Source organism: Antechinus flavipes, chromosome 4, assembly GCF_016432865.1.
Source record: "Antechinus flavipes isolate AdamAnt ecotype Samford, QLD, Australia chromosome 4, AdamAnt_v2, whole genome shotgun sequence".
Taxonomy (NCBI): domain Eukaryota; kingdom Metazoa; phylum Chordata; class Mammalia; order Dasyuromorphia; family Dasyuridae; genus Antechinus; species Antechinus flavipes.
Genome location: NC_067401.1, coordinates 169,526,058 through 169,551,268, shown reverse-complemented (window position 1 = coordinate 169,551,268; position 25,211 = coordinate 169,526,058). Strand labels below are relative to the sequence as shown.

Genomic DNA, 25,211 nt, shown 5'->3' with positions numbered 1-25,211 from the left:
GCCTGCCTCAGTTGATTTTTGTTTCACATGAGTTTAAGCTGATTTCCCTGTGCAATTCCTCTGCTACCCTCTATTGGACTTTTTGGACAATTCTGAAATGGAGATAAAGTCATGTTTGTTTTCTGCTTTTTTTTTATTTTTATTTTTTATTACTGGCCTTCCTGGAGTACTTTTCTGTAATTTGCTAGAATTTTTAAGGATAAACTTAGTATCTGTATTACATTGCAAATGGTTGTCTTACCCAATATTCTGAAACATTACCATGAACACCACCTTCCCCTATAACTCTGCTTATCTTGACATCAAGGCTAACATGTCTAAAAGGGTTCTTTCATCAGTAAGTCATTTAAAGATTCTAAATTTTCTCTGAAGTTCCTCTTATTCTTCGTTTCTATCTCTGTTTCTCTGTTTTAATTTCTCTCTCCCTTTGTCTATGTCTCTTAGTTTCTGTCTCTATTTCTTTCTCTTTCTTTCGGCAATGACATCATAAATCACTTGTATTTCACATATCAAGTTCTATATCCATTTCCAGAAATTCCCAGATATCCACATTATCCTTATGTGTAAGATGGAAGTGTATGTGACAAAATCACACAGCCTAGAGGAATCAGGGCATAAAGAAAGCATATCACATGGCCAACTTCTGTACTAGTGAGGCAGAGAGTTGAATTTCTTAGTGTCCACATCATAGTCCGTAGCCAGAAAGAATGATCTTGAACCAATCTGTTTCCATTATTACTGTCTACAACCCAATTAATCCATTGCATCTCAGCTAGCCAAGAGCCAAGCCAGCATAAGGAGATTACCAGAGCTCACAGAATCATAGAGTTAGCAAATCACTGGAACTTTGAGATCAACTACAGCAACCTCTTCATTTTATAGCTCAAGGAATTAAGACCAAAAGTAAAGTGATCTGCCTAAAGTGATCAAGATAACTTAGTCTGGAGTGATTTAATAATGAAGATTGTTCTAACCCTCAGTTTGTAACTGTTATCAATTTTCATAGAAGGTATGTGGTAGGGGTTAGGTAGAAGTGCCTCTAGCTATGCAAAGGGAAAAAAAGGAAGACTCTTACTAGTCAGACGACAGACCACATGAAACCTTAAATTCAATAGAGAAAAATCTGTAGAGAATGATTTACATCCAACAATAATCCTAGGAATAGTGTGTGGGCTAATGCATAGGCAAGCTGAAGTTATGAGTGGAGAGATGGGGGGATGGGGCAAGGGCGGGGGCTGGGGGGGAGGGATAGAACTCCAGGATGAGACTTCACATTTATTTACTAAATGATGGTTTCAGTTATAATGAAGCATTTTTTAACAGTAATTTTAGAGATGGTTCCTTGCACCTCAGCTAAAGTCTAACTTTCTACAAAAAGTCTTTCCCATTCCTCTTTGATCTTAGTGCCTTTCCTTGGAGATTATCTCCAATTTATCCTGTATAGATCTTGTTTCTAAATAATCATTAACATGCATACAAAAACTCCTTAGGAGTAGAAAATTTTGTTTTGCCTTTCTTTGTATACTCAGCACTTAGCATATAGTATGTACTTAACCAATGCTTGTTGACTGGCAATTCAGAGAAACCATACAGAAATCCCAATTTAATAAGATCTCTTGAAACAGTGTTTGGTCAATAAACTAATCCATGAATTCATAACATCCTATTATGTGCCATATACTAGATTCTAGGGACAAAATGAAAAACCAGATTTATACACTGAGTCAGTCAGGAAGTATTTGTTAACTACTTATTGTGCCCTATGCATTGTAGTAAGTTCTGTCAATGTTTAAAAAAAAAAAAAAAGACAAAAAAGGTCACTGTCTTTAGGGAGCTTACTTTCTAATGGGGGAGAGAAACAGGAAAATAATTAAATACAGATAAGATACATACAGAGTAGATAGGGATGCAATATGGGAAAGAGATGGGGAAAGGCTTCCTAAGAAAGGAGGAATTTAAAATGAGTCTGGAAGGAAGGCACAGAAACCAAGAGACTTGCTTGGGAAGGTATGCATAATGTAGCAACACACCTTTAGTGCCTCACATAGTACATCTGCTCAGATGCTACTGAAGAAGTCTCATATACTCATGAATGCCTTTTCACTGTCCAATACCAAAAAAAGCTCTAGAAAGCTATTTGAAGCTATAGAAGATAATGCTATTATATATCATGACATATAATAAGAACAGCAGCACCACAAATGCTTAGAATAGCTCCTCTTATTTACTTTCAACTACTAGTTCTATTTTGACTATGTGAATGTGAAATTATATTTGGGTAGAGGGAAGCCTTGTTTTATTTTATATTAGCAAATTGGAAAGAAAACAAACTTTGTTCTGGAATCTTTTCTTTCTTCTGAAATTTGGGTTGAGAGAAAATTCCTCTCAGATGTTTTCACTTTTTCCTTTAAGAAACTTAATAGATTATCTTACTAAAGTAATAATGCTAGAGGGTATCACTTCTTTTCTTTAAACATCTGAGAGTTCCAACTGGCTAAGATCCCCATCTCCACTTTTTTATATTTATAGAATCACAGTTTTCAACAGGATTTTCAATAATCCTGTATGTAAGCATGTCCCATTTTACAGATGAGGAAACTGAAGCTCAGAGAATTTGTGACTTATCCAAAATCACGTAGTGAGCAAGTGATAGTCCTGAGTAGAATGTAGGTCTTTGGATTCCATGTCCAGTAGCTTTTCAATCCCATTTTCTTGGCTTCTCTCTAAGAGGTATACTTCAGCTGTGATTTGGGTTGTATGCAAGTCAGACATAGAAAATAAGAATTGTAGTGAGTGGATTAGAATTGCTCTAATAGAAAGATGAAGGGAGAATGAACTGGGCTGGAGTAGTCACCGGGCTTGGGGCCAAAAAGAACCTGACAAATAATAAAACAGCTCACAATATAAATTGTTACTTGCTCTAGCAAGTGGCTGTGAGGCTACATTTTTTACTTACTTGCATTGGTTGCATTATAAATCTGACAAAATGTGATAGGAGCCAGGATTGAGCTTGTAAAGAGCCAACTAACTGCACAAAGTTTAATTCTTTTTCACCTTTTTCCTTCCTCCCTGTTCTATAGATTCACAGATTTATAACTGGAAGGGATCTCATGGTCCCTCATCTAGTTCAGCCCCTTTATTTCTTAGATGAGGAAGCTAAGGCACAGAGAAGATAAGTGTTTTGTTCAAGATCATACAGGTAATTAAATAACAGAGATAGCACTCAAGTTTTCAGACTTTTCCAATAACAGGACTCCTCCCAATAAACTATGATGCTTGTCCGAAAAGAACAAAGCATATCAAGTAATCATTCTGAATGTGTGTATCTATCTGAAAGTGGAAAAGGGAGATTTGTGATCCTTAAAGCCATCTCTGAGAGGAAAGGGATGTTATCATGCATTCTGCTCCTGGCACATCAGGGGATTTAATGAACACTTTCAAACAATAGGCAAGTCTAAGTTGCCCTCCATTTTCATTTTGTCCAATAAACACTCAAATTCTACCAGATGTGGAAATTGAGCAGATGGAAGCACCTTCTCAGTGCCATACTAACACTGTATTTCCTATCTTTGGAATTTAACTGACCTGTTTTGTTTTGTTTTATTTTTATTTACCTTATTTCAGCTTGGTAGAATTTCAAGGATCTGTTTTTCTGTAAGAAAAAAATTTATCTCCCTGAAATGGACAATGCCACAAACTCTTTTTCAGAGAAGTTCCCTGTTACAAATAGTATAATTTCTCCCCCTTGAAAACCACATGGTTAAACTTTATTTTTTCAGCCATAGTTATTCTATTCTTTCTCTGTCTTTCTGTCTGTCTGTCTCTTTTTGTGTATCTGTCTCTCAGTGCTTAGACACCTAATATCAGGAGTATGGCCCTGATGCAGTATACACTGATTTGTAGATATTACTTTAGAGGTAATAAATTTCTCTAGCATTGGTGGTCCTGTGCCTCTTGGGATGAATAGTTTGCAGATTAATTCCACAGCATATGTGCACATTAAATCTACCATGCTAGAAATGTTTTTGGAGGCAAACCTGCCTGCACGCAGCAGATTTTCCAGACCTTGGCAATTGGAGCAGGTTAAAGATAGTCTGCAGTTGCCAGGTTTGATTTCTTAAATTAAGAGTCATTTTGAAATGGAGTACAGGGAAGGGGAAGAAAGAAGAAATGCCTTGGTTGACAAAGGTAGGGAAGGAACTGTGAACAGCCTAATTCTTTCTTTATATTTATGTTGGAAGCTAATTCTTTCCAACAAGTAATTATCTAGCCTCTGAAAACCAGGATTTGTCTTGCAAAAGCTGGCTGACATTATCTGACAGGACTATTCAAAAAGGGGGATGGAGGACCATTGAAGTAAGCAAGGAAAGCTAGCAGAGAGAAAATAAGTTTTGACCTAAAGTCTAGAAATCTTTCTTTTCTGTTTAGTCATTTTTCAATCATGTCTGACTCTTTCTGACCCCATTTAAGGTTTTCTTGTCAAAGACACTAGAGTGGTATGGCATTTCCTTCTCCAGCTGATTTTACAGATGAGGAAACTGAGATAAGCTAGGTGAAGTGATTATTCTAGATTAATACAATTAGTATGTGTTTGAGACCAAATTTGAACTCAGGCAGATATCTTCTTGATTTCAGACCCAGCACTCTATTCATTGTATTCTACTATATTGTTCTCTACTCTACAATTTAACTTCTGAGCTCCATTCTATTGCTTCCTTCTTTCCTGGGCTATATTTGCAATCACAGAACCTTGGTTCAAATCCTGACTCTTATTTTCAGTGTGATTTTGAGCAAGTGATTTTACCTCTTCAGACAATAGTTTCCTCATATTTAAAACAACAAGGATTGCTAGGTTGCCTCTAAAGCGCCTTTCTGGCCAAAATCTATGATTCTGTAACTACAGGCTTTTATTTTTCTTCATTCACTTATTTTGTGTATAAGTGTGTGCTGGAAAGGACCTTAGAGATCAAGCCCAACCCTTTCACTTTTCAGATGGGGAGAGACTGAGCCTTTGCTTTCAACCCAGGTGATAGAAGAGGCAAACAATTGCTCAAGAACAGAGATAAGGGATTAATCTAGCCACTTTTAGTCCCCTGGCCCCAGGGTGATGGAGTGCCTGAAACTGTGGCTCTGTCAGAATGTCCTATGTGACAGGGAGACAAATAGTGTTTGATGAGATTGTACGAGTAAGAGAGCTTGTGTATCTGTGGGATAGGTAGGTGGAGGAGCCTGAAGTGTGTGGAGGGAAGGGGGAGGGGAGATGAATGGGAGATTGCAGTTATTTGTAAATAATACTTAATTAATGAGACTTTAAATAATGGATGACTTAATGTTATTCCAAGCATCAATGATGGCAATCTCCATTCTTTCCCTTTTCAATTACAGCTTGAAGGAGGAGGAGAGAAGCAAAAGGAGGCTAGAAGCAGAAACTTATTGAGGTGAATTGGAGAGATTTTTGTCGTACTTAATATCAATTCATTTCACAGACTGCTGACACAGCGAGATTTCCCAACTCAGAATTTATGGAGCTTCCTAGTGTGCAGACACAAAAACAAAATACAAAAGAACTTTAAACAAATGATCTGCCATCAGCAGATAGACACATACTATATATATATATATATATATATATATATATATATATATATATATGTATAGATATAGATATGTAGATAGATAGAGATAAATAAACAGATAGATAAGAAATGCCCTACTTACCCCAAACAAAAAAAATGCACTCACAAAATTATTATTATCATTTTAGTGGATAGAAAGTAAGACTTATAATTATGAAAAACTGGGTTCACATTCTGATTTTTAGAATTACTAATTTTGTCACCATGGGCAAGTCATTTAACCACTTTAAGCCTCATTTTCCTCAACTATAAAATAGGATAATAACTTCTAGTGCCTGCCTCAAGCCTATTGTGATAATTACAAAACAGATAAATGTATATGAAGCACTTTGTATGCTTCAAGTTATTTATAAAAAATTATTGTTATGTATTACTCATAAGAATTGTAAAGCTGGAAAGAACTTCAGCGGTCATCCAGTCTAACCCATACTAGAAACAGAATCCCCACTACATTGTTATTTATGATGTAGTGACTATTTGTCTTTTATGTGAAGATTTGTTGTGAGAGAGGAACAACTACTTCCTAACATAGTCTACTCTTCTTTTGAACAACTCTGATGGTTAAAACATTTTACCTTAAATCAAGACTAATTTTGCCTCTTCAATTTCCATTCATTGCTCAGAGATATACTCCCTAGAACAAATCTAGTCCCTCTTTCATGTGACAACTATTGAAACATTTTTAAACACTTAAAATTTCCCTCTCCACTCTTCTCTTCTCTAGGCTAAATAGCCATCATTCTTTTAACTGGCCCTCATGGCTTTGCCTTAAGGATTTTCACAATTTTGGTTGACTTCCTTTGGAGATTTTCTAGCTTATCAATGCTCTTTGAAAATTGTCTCATACATTTTACTAGATTGTAAGCCAAACAGGTACAAAGATTCCATCTTATTATCTATATTTTGGGGTTAGATACAATGTTGTTTATGTTGTAGTGTAGGGTTAATAAATATTTCTTTACTCAAATGGACAGAAACTTTAGGGTGAATATCTATCTGATTATATATATATATATATATATAATATATATATATATATATTCTACCTATAACCACTGCAAAATTTTATAGTTTTTGCAGTTATTATGTTATAAAATATTTCATTTTCTGCATCTATCTTCCCATGGTAATTCTCAATTTAAATTCTGATTTCAAAATCAAACCTTGCAACTTTCTTTTCCCCTGAGGCAATTGGGGTTAAGGGACTTGCCCAGGGTCACACAAGGAAGTGTTAAGTGTCTGAGGTCAGATCTGAACTCAGGTCCTCCTGACTTCAGGGCTCTTGCTCTGTCAACTGTGTCATCTAGCTTCCCCTACTTTCTCAACTTTTAAAAGAGTTTATATCAGACAAAATTTTATTGATATAAATACAATAGCTCAGAAATTTCAGTTGGATAAATCCTAACATTCAGTCAAAAGACTGGTTTTCTGGCTTAGTTTAAATATATTTCAAGCTAATCCATAACATTTTTTTCCCCCCAGGAAAAGATCAGAATACCAGAAATGCTTAGGGAAACAAAGTGAGAACAGTTTATAGTGCCTCTTACTAGACCAGTGCTATGAAGAGAAAATAGGGTTGAGGAGACTTTTAAAACTTCCTTTTATGCCTTGAAGAGGTAATTACAACTTCATTCTGAGAATCCTATTCCAAAATGCTCACCAGAGTCCATCTCTTCCTCGTCTCTGTCATATCTCACTTTCCTTTTTTCTCTCAGTTTCTCCTTTCATTCATTAATACTGTACTGCCAATTCTTTCTAACATGACTTGTTAACTTTCAGGAAGGTCTGAAGATGATGACTTCCTTACTGCCATGGTCAATTCTTGAAGTCCCTAACCTTTCCTCTTAATATGTTTTCGTGAAGTTCTCAATAGTTCACAATCATTCTCAGGATTAAGAAAATGCTTGACCTTCTGCACTATAATGTTAGTTCTCAAACCTCTACTTTAAAATGAGAAAGCTTAAGTCCAGATAGTTTAAGGGATTTGAGTAAAGTAAGTTAGCAAGTGGCAAAATCAAAATTTAAAGTGGGTCTTCTGACTCCAAATTAAGTTTTCCCTATAGACTGGTGGCACTTATTAGGGAGTATCTACAAGGTACAACCTCAATCCAGATTGAGAAGATATGAGATCAGAAATGTGCTTTACCCACCTAACTTCCTAAACTTATCCTCCCATTAAGTTCCTATTCTTTTTTGTCTCCCCAGCCTCATTCTCCTCTTTATCTCCAGGTGTTTTTTTTATTTTTGTAAAATTTTATTCTTTAATTTCCCTTTTTATTTAAAAAAAAAAAACCTGAAAAAAATTCCATTAGACATTGTTTTTAGCTATTGCAGTTCTTGCAGAATTTTCTTTTACATTCCCACTCACTAAGTATTTGAATACCCATCAAATTATTCCTACCTTTGATTTCTATTTATAGAAAATTTTATTATTACTTATTAGAAGCACAATTAAAAAAAACAAACAAACAAAAAACCCCCCAAAGCTTCAGAGATTCCTGAATGGTCTGGGGTTTCCCTTTAGGAATATAGCAGATTGATAAGGTGAACCATGAAGGCAAATGCAGTCAGGGGGAGATTTTGAATACACTAATGCTTTCCCTTAGAAGGGCGTATTACATTGGAACTTCAAAATAATGTGACAAATATTAGCATAAGGTTCCCGTTGAACTCTTAACATTTTTAGTTACAAGAGTTCCTAATTATACCTCAGTTTTGCAAGGGCCCTATCCAGGACACTACATAAATCTCTCGGAACAGCACTTGACTTACTTACAAATTGAAGTTCATCTGGCACCTCAGAAGCTATTGGAAAAAAGGTACTTTACTTCGTAAGCCTTGATTTATATTTACAGAATGTTTTATTATTACTTATTAGAAACACAATAAAACAAAGCAAACAAACAAACAAAAAAGAAAAGCTCTAGAGATTCTCGATCCAGGATTTCCTTGTAGGAATTTAGCTGATTGATAAGGTGGACCATGAAAGGCAAATGGAGTGATTCTAAATTTTTTTTTTTTAATTAAATTTAATTTAATTTTATAATAACTTTATATTGACAGAATCCATGCCAGGGTAATTTTTTTTTTACAACATTATCCCTTGCACTCGCTTCTGTTCCGATTTTTCCCTTCCCTCCCTCCACCCCCTCCCCTAGATGGCAAGCAGTCCTATATATGTTAGATATGTTGCAGTATATCCTAGATACAATATATGTTTGCAGAACCGAACAGTTCTCTTGTTGCACAGGGAGAATTGGATTCAGAAGGTCGTTTCCCAGTGTTCTTTCTTTGGGTGTAGCTGCTTCTGTCCATCATTTATCAATTGAAACTCAGTTAGGTCTCTTTGTCAAAGAAATCCACTTCCATCAGAATACATCCTCATACAATATCATTGTCGAAGTGTATAATGATCTCCTGGTTCTGCTCATTTTACTTAGCATCAGTTCATGTAAGTGTCTCCAGGCCTCTCTGTATTCATCCTGCTGGTCATTTCTTACAGAACAATAATATTCCATAACATTCATATACCACAAGTTACCCAGCCATTCTCCAATTGATGGGCATCCATTCAATTTCCAGTTTCTAGCCATTACAAACGGGGCTGCCACAAACATTTTGGCACATACAGGTCCCTTTCCCTTCTTTAGTATCTCTTTGGGGTATAAGCCCAGTAGTAGCATTGCTGGATCAAAGGGTATGCACAGTTTGATAACTTTTTAGGGCATAATTCCAGATTGCTCTCCAGAATGGTTGGATTCGTTCACAACTCCACCAGCAATGCATCAGTGTCCCAGTTTTCCCGCATCCCCTCCAACATTCATCATTATTTTTTCCTGTCATCTTAGCCAATCTGACAGGTGTGTAGTGGTATCTCAGAGTTGTCTTAATTTGCATTTCTCTGATCAATAGTGGTTTGGAACACTCTTTCATATGAGTGGTAATAGTTTCAATTTCATCATCTGAAAATTGTCTGTTCCTATCCTTTGACCATTTATCAATTGGAGAATGGCTTGATTTCTTATACATTGGAGTCAGTTCTCTATATATTTTGGAAATGAGGCCTTTATCAGAGCCTTTAACTGTGAAGATGTTTTCCCAGTTTGTTGCTTTCCTTCTAATCTTGTTTGCATTTGTTTTGTTTGTACAAAGGCTTTTTAATTTGATATAATCATCAAAATTTTCTATTTTGTGATCAGTAATGGTCTCTAGTTCATTTTTGGTCACAAATTTCTTTCTCCTCCACAAGTCTGAGAGATAAACTATCCTATGTTCCTCTAATTTATTTATAATCTCGTTCTTTATGCCTAGGTCATGGACCCATTTTGATCTTATCTTGGTATATGGTGTTAAGTGTGGATCTATGCCTAATTTCTGCCATACTAATTTCCAGTTATCCCAGCAGTTTTTATCAAATAATGAATTTTTATCCCAAAAGTTAGGATCTTTGGGTTTGTCAAACACTAGATTGCTATAGTTGACTATGCTGTCTTGTGAACCCAACCTTTTCCACTGATCAACTAATCTATTTCTTAGCCGAATACCAAATGGTTTTGGTGACTGCTGCTTTATAATATAATTACTAATCCTCTTTTGAAGCCCATCATGTTCCATCATGAAGAAGAGCCACATTTATCTATTACACCCAATGAACAAATTAGCAGTAATGATTGGCTTACAATACACAAAGTGTATATTTGAGAATAGGCCTTCAAGCAGGCAATAATTTGTTATAGTGACCCGGTAAGGCAACTTTTCAATGCTAAGAACTCAAACTCAAGAAGCTAGGAAATATATTACAGACAGTTTTGCTGAGTCACTAGGCTGCTAAAGGTTAACAAAAGCTTTCAGAAAACATTGATCATAGACCATCTTGTCTGAAGCAAACATTGTGGAGTCCAAGACTCTCATTGCCAGCACACAGCAGAAATTTGAATTCTAAAGAATTTTGCTACCTTAGCAGCATAACCAAGTGATAGAAATAAGATGATGAAAATTGGATAACCAATATTTATATGTTTTATAATTTCATCTTATAGGTTGGCGTAGCCAAGAGATTCATTTCCAGGGGAAACAACCTGCTATTAATGAACTTCTCCCTACTTTGCTATTCTGGTCCAGACATAGCAGGAATAGTTTGTTTTTGGGTTCATGCTTATAGCTTGTCCAAATGGTAGAATCTGCCAAATCTTGTGCTTTACTGTCACAGTCTTCAAGAATTACATCATCAAAGACATGAATGATCAGAAAGGAAGGTGGGCTAAGCATGTTACAGAGTGAGAGATAATTTATGAGGTTTGTGTCACCACTGTGTACACAAAATATCGAAAGGCTTTTAGTACATTGGGTAAATCCCCTATGAAGGACCAATAGATGAATACAGACCCAAGTCCCAAGGATTAAAAGGCATAAATAGATTAACATGTGTACTGGTATAGTATTTCAAAATTCTTATACAATTAACAACAATAGTGACAAAGCTTATTTATTATGTGACAAATTGAGAAGTATCTATTCTCAGTAAGACAATGTTTCTGAAAAAATTAAAGACTTCAAAAATGTTATTTAATCCATTAGATTAGAAAGCCCCTTAAATTCCATTAAAAATAACAAATAAAAGTACCTACTATGTGTAAGGCACTGTGCTAGGTGTTCAGTTTATTAAAGTAAAAGTGTTTGTATGGAGATCTGAAAAGATTGATCACTTCTAACTGCAGATTACATTTTAGGAAAGATTTCATAGGAAAAATGAAACTTAAGCTGGTCGTGGGGAAAAGAAGGATTTGAACAGAAAGAGACATGAGAAACAATTCATTCTAGGAAAATGAAATGGGATATGTGTGTATGTGTACACTCATGTGCATTTATACATATGCCCAAATCCATGGACATAGTAGAGGGCAGAAGAAAAAAAAATTTTTTAAAGGCGAATAGTTTAATTTACCTAAATGTAAATCAAAAGATGTGGCATGGCATAAAATTAGGCTGGAAAAGTAGACTGAAGCCAGATTATGGAAGATATTGAAAGCTGGGTCAAAGAGTTTGTGTTTTGTCCAATAAGCAACAATGAGACACTGAAGATTTTTTAACTGGGTACTGATATGTTCAGATTTGGGCATTAAGATGACTGGTAGGATGGATGAAAGGGAGAGACCAGAAGAAGGACTAACTACTGAAATAACACAAAGTATTATTTTAATATCCAACTCTCATACAATGGGTAAAGTACCTGCCTAGTAAAAAAGCTGAACACAGGAGTGCTGTAAGGTACTGAGACCTTGTACACAAATGTTCTGATGTATTGCACCAGTTATGTGATAAAGTGAAATGGCTCCAATGTATTAAAATACTTGAAACAAAATGAAAGGAAGAAGAGCAGAAGTCCTTAACATGACCAGGAGAAATGTTTCATGGATGCAGCACATCTAAAGCCAAATAATACTGACTTTGCTAGCAAGGGAAAGAAAGGGGAAAATAGACAGCAATGGAATACATTGATGGGTGAATGGAGTGACAACTTGAGTAATAATGTCATGCTAACTAACTCCTGTATCTTGGAGGAAAAATGTAACTGAAAATTTTTATTTTGAATAAGCACTGATGAAGTGCATCAGAGGAAAAGTAGAGCATGGTCAACAGGAAGGATTTGGGAAGAATTAAACACAGGAAACCCCTCTACATGTATCATGTGCTCCCCCCGCTCTATGTTCTCCAATATTTATATTCTCTCTATAATCTTTTTCCTTTCCTTCCCTTCCTTCCAAATATCTTGTATCTACACAGTTATTTGAATGTTATTTCCTCAAAGAATTATGCTTTTACCTAAGTGCTTAAAAAATGCTTGTTGACTGAAATTTACCAATTAAAATCATTTGATGAATCAGCAGTTAAAATGAACTTGAGTAACAGTCAAGAAAAAATTTCAGACAAATATGATTCATTTAGGTAAATGAATTCATTTTAAACCTTTTTGAGAATAACACAATTTCTTTCCTGCTGATTGTTAGTCTCTAAAACAAGTGTGAATTTTTGTTTTGTTCTTTTTTATTTGGGAGATTTGTCTCAGAAAGTCCTAGAAGTAAACATAGTATCTCCTACCTGTGGTCCACAATTAGGGGCCTCTGAGGTTTGAAGTTTTTAGTTGCTTTTTGTTTATTTGTTTGTTTTTTAATTATGTGAAGAAATGAGCAGTCATCAGCAGAGAATAGATCTTATTTTAGTGTTCTTCCTCTGATAATTCTGAAATATGCAGCCTTAATTCATGAATATAGATTTAAATAATTGGGTAAATATTAATTGCTAATGAGTAGGATGAGTCAATATATTAAAAATGACAATACTGCCTAAATTAAATTACTTATTCAGAGCTATAACAATCAAACTACCAAGAGATTACTTTATAGAATAAAAAAAAAAAAACAACCAAATTCATAGAGGGGAGCAAAAGGTAAAAAAATCTCAAGAGAAATAATGAAAAGGGATGGAACTTAGGAATACAAGATCTTGAACTTTACTCTAAAACACTAATCATCAAAAATTTTTGATGGTAGTTAACAAGTAAAGGATGATAGATGAAAGACAATAATATGGAAGCAAATGAGCAAAGAAGCCTAGTATTTAGTGAACCCAAAGATCCCAGCTACTAAGATGAAAAATCACTATTCAGCAAAAACTAGTGAGAAATTTGAAAGCAGTTTGGTAGAAATTAGGTATGATCAAAATTCATAGCATATACCAAGAAAAACTCTATATACATATGTTTTAGACAATAAAGGATGACATCAGAAGCAGATTAGGGAAGTAAGGGAAAAAAAACCCAGCTTTTAGATCTATGGATAGGGCATGATTAAACAAAGAGATAAAAATTATCACAAAAGATAAAATGGAGAATTTTAATTACGTAAAATTGTATTTTTTTTGCCCCCCCAAAAACTGATGGAGAAATAAGCAACTGGGGAGAGAGGTAATCTTTGTATTAAATTTCTTTGATAAAGGTCTCATTTCCAAAATATATAATTAATAGATATATGGCCAAAGGAATAATTGTTAGAGAATATGAGTGTGCAGTTTTTTAGAGGAAGCAACCCAAATTTAACTATATGAAAAAAGTGCTTCAAATCACTAAGTATTAGAAAAATGCAAATCAAAGCAACTTTGAAATTCTACCTCACACCTATCAGATTGCAAAGCTGACAAAAAGGGAAAATGAAAAATGTTGGAGGAGTTGTGATAAAAGAGGTACATTAATGCATTGCTGTTGGACTTATGAATTGGTCTAGCCAATCTGCAAAACAATTTGGAAGTATATGTAAAAAGTTATTAAGCCAAAGAATATGCTGATGCAGAGATAATACTATTAGGTCAATATTTCAAAAAGATCAAAAAAGGGGGGGAAGGACATACATAAACAAAAATATTTCAAGTAGTACTTCTCATAGTGGCTAAGAATTATAAATAAAAGGAAATACTCATCAACTGGGGAAGGTTGAATACATGATATACAAATATAATATAATACTATTGTACTATAATGATAAAGGGAATGAGATCAGAGAATTTTATGGTGATTTCTATGTACTGATTCAAGAGTGAAGTGAACAGAATTAGGAGAACAATTTATACAATAACAACAACATTGTAAAGACAAACAAATCTGAAAAAATTAAGAATTCTTTTCAATGCAATTGACAAACCATGATTCCAGAAAAACTGGCTATTTACCTCCTAGCAGATGTAATGGAATTTGGGTACAAATGGAGACATCTACTGTAGGATATACTAACATGAGAATTCATTTTGCATACTACACACACACACACATACACACACACACACACAAAACAATGTTTTTGTTTTTCTTATCTTTTTTTCATTGAGCTTGGCAATAGTGGAGGTAGTGACAATAGATTTTTTAAATTAAAAATAAATTTAATTTTAAAAAGAATATAATAGGAGTCATGGGGTTACTATATTATATTTTAAGTCTCTGTCAATATGTGTTCATGAATTTTTTATGTTTTAAGCACTGCTTTTATGTGTAGAAAATAAAAAGCTGACCTATACTTGATCTTCAGAGCATAATCAGTATCTTTCACATTTCTTCTTGAGAAGATTCTTAACATGAGCAATAAAAAGACAAGGAAGAATCTAATCCCTTTCTATAAGTGGGCCTGGCTCTCCCAGATCTGTGTATTGTTGATCTGTGTATTCTCACGACTTAAGTTCCTTACCTTCTGCCACCTGGGTAATTAGGTTTATTATTACATTTTTTTAAATTTTTGAACATAATTTCATTTTCCCTTGATCAAATCCAACATTACCTGCTGAGTACCTACTGGGATCTAGAGAGCTGCCCAATTGCCTTCTTACCTGCCCTTTCCCACTGGTCACAAAAACATATTTAAATATAAATATTTTGGGATAGTGACTTAGATATACTGTCAGAAAATATAAGCTGTGGGAGAATTTCTCTGGACTTGAGAAACAATTCAATCCAGTTCCCACCAAGTCATGGCACCTTCATATTAAAATGGTTTGGGTCTCTGATTATTCACATCCCTTATCACACTTATCACATCAAGTATTCTTATTCCTCTTTCTGTGATATGTTTAGACTTGGGTATCTGTAAAAGATTTAGGGTATCATTCCACATGTATGTATATATGTACATATACGTGTATAGAGAGAGAAAGATGGAAAAGGGAGGGAGATAATTATCTAGACAAACTATAAATGATTAGATCAGCATTTCCCAAATTCAGGGAACTTCTATACATTCTTGATAATTTGTATGTCTATTTCCAATGATCAGGGAAATGAATACAAACTAATTCATATCATATCTTTGTAAGCAGTTTAATTTGTAATTTGTAATGATTCCATATTTAATCTTTGTAAATCATCTAATGCCTGTGGAAAGACAGGATTGTTTAAAAGAAGACTTTATTTTTGAAAACTCTGGGAAAGTATTTTTCCCCTTCTTTTTCTTATTTTTTTGCCAAGTCAGAAGAAAAAAAGGCTTCTTTAGTAAACTGTTTTTTGAAAATTGTCTTCTCTTAAAAATAAGATAGAAGCAAGATTTGGGTATCCTCTGTGTTTAAATATTTTAAAAATGAAGTGGAAATACATGCAATGTAGAAAAGAAATTTATCAGGAAGATCCCCACACACATATACACATCAGTTTGCTTACTATTGCATGATGGGATAGAGTACATATAACATATTTTATCTATTAAAAAATGATTGAAAACCTTTCTTAAAGCCATCTCGTACTGAATTAGGAGTCATAGACCTAGGTTCAGTTCTGGTTCTGTCTAACTAGCCATAGGTCACATCCTCTTTCTAGAACAGATTTTCCTTCTGTTTAAAAAAGAGAAGGTTGGGGTTTAATTCATGAGGTCTACTAAAATGCTAATATTCTGATTTTCTTGAGTCTAATAATTTTTCAGAGAATGTAAAAAAGTAATAGCCTTGTAGATGGGGCAGGAACTTAAAATTAGACATTTCTAAAACAGATATATTCTTAGAGATTTTTATCATGACATTCACACAGACAACATACAGGCTTCTCATCCATGGAAATTCTAAACAAGTCTAATGTTTTCTGTTTTTTTCTCAAAAGGACTCAGAGTATTGTCTCTCTTTTGAAGGATATTTACTTGGTTACATCATTAACAAAGAAGCAACATGAATTAGAAACTTCTGCCCATAGCCTTTCTCAACAATTATTTCTCTTTATTTTTAGAAAGAAATGATAATTCCTTTTCCATTACTCCATAATTTCAGAAAGCATACCAACTGATAAATAATTGTAATTAATAATTAATTAAATTAACTAGAGTTAGTTTTTAGCTAACAATGGAAGAAAAACTATCAAAAAATCTAGAGTATCTTTTGTGTCTAATTTTATGCAATGTATATTTTTATTATAAAAGGTTTTCCTTGAAATAATGAACTCTTCTAATGTGTTAATATTATGTGATGTATTTAAAATAATTTATACTACTTTAGAGAATATGATCATTTCCTAATTTCTATTTTCATATATCATTTTTAAAGGGGCAAACTTAGAAATGAGGCCAATGTAGCACTATTAAAAATGTACTATAGGGGAGGAGTTTGAACTAGATTTATGCTCCATCCTAGTAGACAGAAAATGAGCTAGGGAAAAAATAGACACAGTCAACAAAGTTTCTTAATTTTCTGTCTTTAACTTATTATGTTTGTGGCCACAATGACTGCTTCCTGGGTTTAAACTGGGCAGTTATTTTCTTGATGTCTCACAAGTCTTAATATCTTCAATGTTTGACTTTAGAGCAGAATAATACTCTTGTATTTTAGTGACCACAGGAGGATCCTATTCCTTCGCTTTCTAGTTTGGCCTATTTACCTCAAATAATTTACCCTTATGTTCTCCAATTGTCATAGATACCCTTCTCCAAGAACCTTCCTTTTGCCAGACAGTTTAGCTCTAAAAGGTCTAGCCTTCTCTAGACCAATATCAGCAGTATTCTAACATCAGTCTCCTTTGATGGTTCAGGATAAGGAAATATGATGACTTAGGAATTCAGTCTATAACTATTTTTTTTTTCCTTTAGATCCATGCCTTAATTCAATGACTTTTGGTCCAATTCCAATTCTGCTGCCCATATAACTAAGTCACTTCATATTTCTGAGATTCTACTACTTCATCTATAAAACTGATAAGGGAATTGGGGTAAATAGATTAAAGCCAGTAGCAGAAATGGACTCAATAATCCTTAAGGTTTTTTTCTGGATTAACTGCAATGTCCTTTGGTCCAGTATTCATAGGAACAAGGCTACTGGGATGGGTAGCTGGGTGGCAGTGACAATCTCATTAGTACTTAAGAGTCTAGAATCTGAGGATGGACCATAGCAACTAAAAAATCATCACCAAACACAAACTCCTTCTGCTAGCTTATACAGCTTTTTCCTTTTATTCCTATTTCTCATGAGCATTATCCTCCTCCCCTACCTTTCTCTCTCTCTCTCTCTCTCTCTCTCTTCTCTCTCTCTCTCTCACACACACACACTCACTCACACACACACACACACACACACACACACATCCCAGCTACAATATTGTAATATAACATTTGTTTTTTTTCATTTGTCTCTGACTCTTCTGACCCTATTTGGGGTTTTCTTGTCAAAGATGCTCAAATGGTTTGCATTTCTTTCTGCTCATTTTACAGATGAGGAAACTGAGACAAACAGGGTTAAGTGAGTTGCCCAGGGTCATGCAGCTTTAGTAAGTATCTGACTCCAGATTTTTATTTAGGAAGATGAGTCTTTCTGACTCAAAGCCTGATATTTTATTTATTGGGCCATCTATCTTCTCTCAGCTATAATTTAATATCACATAAATCCACTTGTACTGAGGCAAAAACCTTGAGTCTATTTTCAATCATAAGTCTTAGTTATTCATTGTAAGTAACTTATATGTGTGGAAATTATCATCTTTAGTATTTGGTCTCCACATTTCTGTGACTGACATCCTTGAGACCCTATTTGCTAGTCAGATACTTCTTTCTTTGAAAAGTTCATAAGTAGTCATATACTAGATGTAAGTCGGCTCAACAAGCTATACCCCAATTTATTTTTAAGGGGACAGATGGACTTTCTTGCATCCTTCATCCTTATCCAGAACAGAATTCCCAGGCAAGACCTAACAACAGATGCTTTTGGAAAGTGGTGTTCTGTTGGTGGAATTATACAACTCTCGGTCTAATGGCAGCATTGACATATACTAGAAAAGTGGCACAGGCACAGGACAATCCAAGCTCTTGGGGTAATATCCTTGCCATTTAAGGGAACAAGTGGGAACAAGAATTTTGAAGTGCTTCCTGTGTTTCAGACAATGTGTTAAGTGCATTTATTGTAGGAAAGAAGGGCTAGACACTGTTTTGGCATTCTCTCTGGGCAGATAAGCCTGAGGGAGAATATCAAACATCACCATTGCTGAAGTCTAGAAAAACAAAGGAGATACAATGAGTCATTACTATTTCCATTTGTTTTTCTTTCCCTTTTTTTCCCCCCACAATGAGGTTTTTCAATATAAAGTATAGGTTCCAATCCTTTCATTCTGCCCCAAGTGAAACATAATTAGAATGGGTCCAATGGTCACTCATCCAATATACCTCTAGATGTAGTTGAGCAAGGATTCATTTGGAGAAAGTACCCACATCAGAGCTTTCTACAACTTTGTAAGGCTTTCTTTTCCTCTAATACAATCTGTATAGGGAAATTGGGAGAATCTCCTGGGAGAAAATAGAAAAGAAGAGCACAAATCTGTGCTAAGCTTGAATGGTTGGAAAGCTATTACTGGGACATATTTCAGACTTTAACTCAACTAAATGAAACTTCCAAAGAAAGAGTTTTACACCGCCATAGATTAAATCATTTCTAATTCACTCTTGCCCTTTGACATCTGAATGAAAACTGAAAAACCAGCTAATCATTCATGTTTTATTATTATTCAGTACCAAATAATTAGATATTTTAAAATTTTTATATAGTCGAGGAGTTGGATGACACTTATTGTGTCAAGATATTGAATGGGTTAATCGATATTTAAGAAAACTCCCAGAATAAAAGTCTAAGGTACATTTGTGTATAGTGTGCTCCAGAAGAAAGCATACTGGATTGACAATTACACCTGGATTCCAGTCCCAACTCTAACACTGTTCAATTTTAATAAAATCTTCCTTGACTTTATTTTGTTTGACAATGGATATTTGTTACAAGAACTTTGTTTTTTTTTTTTTTTTTTTCTTCTCCAGTGGTAGGAAGAAGAATAAGAAAGTAGGAGAGAAAAACAGATTTTTATAAATTAAAAAAAATCGAAGTAACAATAAATCCTCTTTCAGCCTCAGTTTCTCTCCTCTAACGTGGGCATCACCCTGGTTACGTTCTTATTACCTCACACGTGAACTATTTCAACAGATTATTGATCTCTGCCTCAAGGTTCTTCCCACTCCACTCCTTCCTCCCCGCAACTGTCAAATTGATTTTCCTAAAGCACAAGACCCATGTCATTACCCTTCTAATGACTGAATAGGAATTATTGTCCTATTCAGTGAACTCCAGTAGCTACCGCTTACCTCTAGTATCAAACAGAAAACTTTCTGTTTATCATTCAAAGCCATTCACAACCAGGGTCCCTCCCACCTTTTCAATCTTCTTACACTTTATTTACTCCTTCCCCTTCCCCCTCACCAGTTACCCCCTTATATCTATCACAATTCAGTATCCTCCCTTATGCAATATATTCTATTCTGGACTTTTTTCACTAGTTTTTCTAGTTTGGAATACTCTGCCTCCTCATCTATACCTCAAGTCTTTCTTGATTCCCTGGAATGCTGGTATTTCCCATCTGTTGATTATAGCCATTTTCCCTTATAAATTGTTTGTTAATAATTGTGTGTACATTGTCTTCTTGATTAGAAGTGAAACTTTGTGAAAGTAGGGACTTTTCTCTTTTGATTCCCCAGTGCTTAGCACAGTGGTTGACATATACCGGACATTTAATAAATGCTTACTGATTCACGGATTGTTTTTTATTTGTAAAATAGGGATAATAATACTTGAAATAATTGTATCCCAGGATTGTTGAAGTGTTGCAAGTATAGGAATTATTTTTATTCTGAAGTTTTGGTTTTGTCTATTGGAGCTAAGTTTGGCTCGCTTGATTCATATGTTTTGTAGAAGCAATATCATTGGCCTGATTTCCATTTCTGGTATTTTGAATCCAGCAAAAATCTAACCAATGAGGATCCACAGAGAACACATAGGGTTCAACACAAGCATACAAGTCCTTGAGATATGGGTTGTATTTGGAATAGGTTTGAATATCAGACATATTTTGCATTAATTTGATGCTTTGAAATTATTCCTCTTAAGTCAACTAGCTAGATTTAAATGTGCTCTGAGTTGGCAGGAAATTAGCTACTCTGAGGGAAAACTCTTTCATCTTATCTCTGGGTAATATCCTAGTCTATTTCCTAATTTCAAACTCCTTCTGGAACCCTATTCTATTCTCTCCTGGTAAAAGTTTTGAATAGTAGACAGGTAGAATTAAAAGGGTGAAAGTTTAAATGATATAAAGATGCCTCTTGCAAGAGAAATGCTGCTTAAAGGACATAGTAAGTTTAGAATGCAGGTTCAAAATAACTGGGTGTCATTTGAAATATTATGCTTTTCTTGATGAGTGGTTTTCTCTTCTGCAACCCATTTCCTCAATGTCCAGCACAAAACACACTAAGCAACTTCACCAGTATTGATGAGATATCCAGCCTATAGTTATGGAACTTAAGGAATAAAGAAAAAGTTGGGGAATGCCCATCCTAATTAGTGTCATGTACCCCTGGCCACTTAACTTACAGACATTGAGTGAGTTTGGCTCTAAGGTCTTTTTGAGAGGATTTTATTTTGTATTTATTAACCCACTTTCTATTTTGGCATTCTGCACAATAAGGAAGCTTCATCCAAGACTAATAATAGTCCAAGGCTGTCTCAGGAGAATAGAATGAGCTCATAACTACAGTACAGGTGCCAAGGATAATAAAAGTTTCCTTAGTCCATCCTAAATATAGGCTACTGCCCACCTCAGAGAGTTTAGCAAAGGTCTCTGGTGAGTAAAATACTGTCTGCTGTGCAGGCACCCAATCTGGCTTCTTTGACAAAGCCTTTTGCTAACTGATCCTGAGATGAGATCCTGGTAATAAAGGAGCTGGTTATTATGAAGTGTTATTCCACTCTGGGTCAAATGGGTGTGGGGGAGGCTAAGAAGAAGCAGAGAGATTTGCAAAATGACATGTAATATAAATGACTGCTGTAAACAGAGACTTTAATAAAAAGGCTATGTAGGAATTTATGGGCAACCCAAGGATAATTAAAATTATTTATCTACTTACCTCCCTTGCTGGCTGATCAGTCTATTAATTATCTATTATACTCCCACTGATTTGCATTTCAGTGAGGCATTTGGGTAAGGATAGTTGAAAAAGAAGTGAGACACTACAGCAAAGGGAAGAAAAAAGGATTTGAAGGGTGGAGAAGGTGGGAGCTATGGACATTTATACACTGAATGAATTAACTGTTAAAATCAGTGGCAGGGATTTTACTAATCTTTTCCTTATTTAAAATAGTTGCAATGGACCACTTCATACTAACTCCCAGAGAGAATGAATTTTGTTTAACTTTTAAATATTTAGCCAGAAGCAACAGGTACATTCCACCAGGCTTCTCTCTCAGCCTAATAAAAAGAAACAGCAAAAGAATTATTTAAAGGGGAACATACCTGTTTCAGAAGCAACTGCTCTTGTGCGATTATATAGCAATTTTCCTGTTGAAGGGGACAGGTAGACCAGATAAAATGAAATGGTGGAGAATTTCCTCCCTGTTGTTCAGACTTAATGCTGTGTTTAAAAAAGAAAATGAGAAAAAAGCTCTTCAATCTTTGAATGTGTAGAAGATATCAGATGTGTGCTTTCACTCTCTTAATTAAAAATATCATAGGACTAGGTGTCATGACAATTAAATCTTTTGAATGTTGTAAGAGAGGAAATCTTAGGATGATCTCAGCTCTACTCTCCTATTTGTAACCCTCATAATAATTATGGTATTATAATAACAACTAATATTTATACAGTGCTTACTATGTGCTAAGAACTGTGTTAACACTTTGAAATTATTATCTATTTTGATCTTCATAACAATCCTGGGAGGTAGGTCTATTATTATCTCCATTTTCACATGTGAGGAAACTCAAGCAAAAAGAGATTATGTGACTTGCCTAACATCACATGGCTATTAAATATCTGAAGCCAGGTATCAACTTTAATTTTCCTGACTCTAGGACTCATAATGTTATAACTATTGTGTGGAACAAAAGGACAAAAAGTCCATATCGCTCCTCTAAGTACTGAGCAAAAAGAACTAAAAATGTATTTAGCTTTTTTTTTTTTAAAGAAAAAATAGTAGGTATTTAATAAAAGTACTATATATATATACACATATATATATATAGTATAGCACATAATAACTTATTGCTAAGACTACTTAGATCTCTTCACTTGAGTTATAACAGCTTAAGGCTGATATATATATATAACAAAGAAAATTGTTAAATAGTCTCTGCATTCAAATAACTTACATTCTAATGGGAGAGACAACTATGTTACACAAAAATGAATATGAGGTGGTTTTGGATGGAGATGTATTAGCAGTTCTAGGGAAGAATCAGGGAATATTTTTTGTACAAAGGTGGCACTTGAAGTGAATCTTTTTTGGGAAAAATATTTGTTACATCTTTCTTTTACATTGCTTAAATCTCTCTCTATATTCTACTCCTTCCAGAAAACAATTAAATAGAATTTAAACAAGAAAAAGCAGATGAAGAGAAAAAATCCACCAAATTGATTAACACGTTGAAAAATGTTGACATTATATCCAATGTTCTACATCTAAGGATATATGTTCCTCTCCACCCACTGACATTGTGAAGAAAGAGTGTCTACTAATATTTTTTTCTTTGATGCCCAAGTTTATTCTTTATAATTCTGCAATTTTCAGGCTCATTAATTTCTTTATTGCATTCTTAATTCTTGTTATTATATGGCAAATTATATTACTATAGTCACTGTGTATATCACTTCCTGGTTCTGCTTACTCTATTTTTGTATCAGTTCATGTAAATCTCTACATGCATCTCTGTATTCATCATATTAGTCATTTATTACAAAATATTTTGCTCACAAAAATAAATTAAATCTAGTTAATAAATATAATTCCCCCCTCCCCCAATTCTTTGCTACCAAAAATATGATGCTGTAAATATTTTGGGTCATTTCTTTGTTTGTGATAATGATCTTGTGATATAGCCTTAGTAGGAAAATCTCTGGACCCAAGGTTATAGACATTTTAGTCCCCTTATTTGCATGATTCCAGTAATGAAGGGCCTTGATCCCATGTCAAAAGAATAGGATATGTTTAGCCTGGAGAAGATTTGGTGTGGTAGTGATAGTAGGGAAGAGAATATCACTGTCTTTAAGTATTTAAAGGGCTGTCATGTTGAAGAGGATTAGACCTAGTTGATTTAGCCACAGAGGGCAGAATCTAGAATAACAGGTGGAAGTTACGAAAAAGCCTGTTTAGGTTTGATACTAGGAAAAACTTCCTAACAAATGAGAGCTGCCCAAAAGAGTAATGGCCTTCTTCAAGAAGACTCCACTCCTTAAAAGACTTCAAGTTGAAACTAAATGATTATCTGGGAATTGCTTTCATATTCATATATATATATATATATATATATATATATATATATATATATATATATGTATATATATACACACACATATATATATGTATATATGTGTACACATATATAGAACTAGATAGAATTATAAATATGGAATAAATAGAATTATATATATTCACATTCATACATACATATATATGCTATTAGATTGCTGCAATAGATAGATAGATAGATAGATAGATAGATAGATAGATATGTACATATGGAACTAGATTACTGCTGAGGCCCTCAGTTGAAGTACTCTCAAATTCTGTGATATAATGACTGATTAATTGATGCTAATATGATCCCAACCTTCAAGAGGTTTATGATATTGGAAGGGATCCTGAGGTTTGCTGAAATGAGAGCTTTACTACAAAGCCTTCTTGTCACTCAAGGTGACAGTGATCTCTCCCTCCTCTGCCCTCTTATAACATTTAAAGTCTATACAACATATATGACATTTCTCATAAATAGCCTTGTTTTGTCCTTCATTGTGGACATATCTCCCCTTAGTTCCTGAAAGACAGAAAACATTATATAACACTGTATTTCTTAGACCTTGTATATATGGTAAGCAGGAAATATATTTTGTTGAATTGATGAATGAAATGCTTCTTTTTAAAATAAAAATATTATTTTTAATTTATGAAATAAAATGAGTATATCATAACATAAAAAGATGACTGCACATGAAACCATAAATCTATTGTGTTCAACTTGCAATTCTTTTTAAATATATAATATGGTTATTATATAAACTTTTCCTCCTTCCCCCAGATGGCTACCATTAGAAACAAATATGTATATGTGTGTATATGTACATATACATACATCATTCTCAACATATTTATATTTATGAGTACTTCTTGACCTAAGTTAAGAGACCAAATCATTTTAATGGTCTCTTATATTTTAAAAAAAAGTATTTTATTAAAAGCTTACTTATAATAAATGTTTTAATAAACTTTAAAAAATAAGAGAGGATATCAGGAATTATCAGATCTCAGAAAAGAGACAGAAACTAAAAGACTTTGTGGCATAATGTAGTGGTTCCAGAATTATGTGTCAGCGTAATGTGGGCTGGCTTAAAAAAACTCACAGGAGCACCACAAAATATGTTAAAATTTCTAGGCAAACAGCAATAATTGATGACAATTGAGGATAGGTATTTCTTCCCTTGGATACTATTTGAACTATTAGCTTTAGGTAGTTCATAGTTTCAACATTAGTTTGTACTTCATTCCTTTTGA

The 25,211-nt window shown here is 34.2% G+C and overlaps 1 protein-coding gene across 14 annotated transcripts in view; it reads right to left on the bottom strand.

The window, feature by feature from the left end:
• RBFOX3 (RNA binding fox-1 homolog 3) overlaps window positions 1–25,211 on the bottom strand; it is a 974,608-nt gene that overhangs the window by 383,464 nt on the left and 565,933 nt on the right. For 9 of the 14 annotated variants that reach the window (XM_051995459.1, XM_051995457.1, XM_051995453.1 and 6 more), the window contains one exon: window positions 21,961–22,078. The exons of the other annotated variants lie outside the window; for them this stretch is intronic. The gene's annotated coding sequence lies outside the window, so the exon portion shown is untranslated. The remainder of the gene's footprint in view (window positions 1–21,960; window positions 22,079–25,211) is intronic. 14 annotated transcript variants of the gene reach the window in all.